Source organism: Cajanus cajan, chromosome 10 (assembly GCF_000230855.2).
Source record: "Cajanus cajan strain Asha chromosome 10, NIPB_CcT2T_4, whole genome shotgun sequence".
Classification (NCBI taxonomy): Eukaryota; Viridiplantae; Streptophyta; class Magnoliopsida; order Fabales; family Fabaceae; genus Cajanus; species Cajanus cajan.
Window position 1 is genome coordinate 10,597,214 of NC_138526.1, and position 1,291 is coordinate 10,598,504.

A 1,291-nucleotide genomic window follows, 5' to 3' on the forward strand; every position below is an offset into this window, starting at 1 on the left:
GGCCTAGAAGTGAAGCAATTAGATGAAGGGATTTTTATATCCCAAGAGAGGTATGCTCTTGAAATCTTAAAGAAGTTTAAAATGGAGGATTGCAACCCGGTTTCTACTCCAATGGAACCAGGCACTAAACTCTCAAAGTTTGATGGAGGAGAATGAGCTGATTCTGGGAGATATCGAAGCTTAATCAGAAGTCTGAGGTACCTTACAAGCACGAGACCTGACATAATGTTGAGTGTTGGGATAACAAGCAGATTCATGGAGGATCCAAGCAACACACATTGGAAGGCCTTGAAGAGAATTCTGAGATATGTTCCAGGAACCCTATCACTTGGTCTTTTCTATTCAAAATTGGATGACTACCGATTAGTGGGTTACTCGGATAGCGATTGGTGTGGAGATGTTGATGATTGGAAAAGTACTTCGGGTTATGTATTCCTACTAAGGAATATGGCTTTTACTTGGCTGTCAAAGAAGCAGCCCATTGTAACTCTATCGAATTGCGAGGCCGAGTACGTGGCAGCCTCTTTGAGTGTATGTCATGCAATCTGGCTTTCAAATTTACTAAGGCATATGGGAGTGATCCGAGATGAAGGGATTGTGATCCGAGTTGATAACAAGTCAGCGATCGAGTTGGCAAAGAACCCGGTTAATCACGGAAGGAGCAAGCACATCGACGTCCGATTTCATTTCATCCGAGAACAGATCAAAAAAAGAAAGGTCGAGTTGGAGCATGTTGAAAGCCGAGCTCAAGCTGCGGATGTATTCACCAAGCCACTGCCGATCACACTGCTGGAAAATTGTAAAAGGCTGATTAGAATGAGAGATGGGAAAAGTATTTAAGTTTAAGGGGGAGATTTGTTATAAAACTTAAATTAGGAAGTTTTCTTTTGCTTGGTATTCCTATAATAATGGTTTTAATTATGGGTGGCATTTGAAGATGCAAACGTTTTTTTTCCTTCTGCTAATAAATACATGTAACATTTCATTTGAAATGCAACGAGAAGAAACAGAGACATTTTTGCTGCCAATTATTTGCCTTATTTGTTGTTAATAGTATTTAGGGTTAATTTGCATTTCATTTGGTGTGCATTTGTCTTGTGAATTTCAGCCATGCACTCTCCAAATGCAACCCTAAATGCCTCCCACTCCTATAAATGCCCTAGGCTATGCATAATGTAAATACTTTGGATATTGAATATAAAGAGAGCCTTTTGTGCCTTTATATCTTTCCTTAGTCACCCTTGGCTAATTCGGCCACCTCCCTCCCATCTCCACCTTGAGAGAAACAACC

The 1,291-nt window shown here is 40.4% G+C and overlaps 1 pseudogene; it reads left to right on the forward strand.

Annotated features, from left to right (window-relative positions):
• The first annotated feature begins 225 nt into the window (after window positions 1–225).
• LOC145952295 (secreted RxLR effector protein 161 pseudogene) lies at window positions 226–840 on the forward strand (annotated as a pseudogene).
• Window positions 841–1,291: the final 451 nt, after the last annotated feature.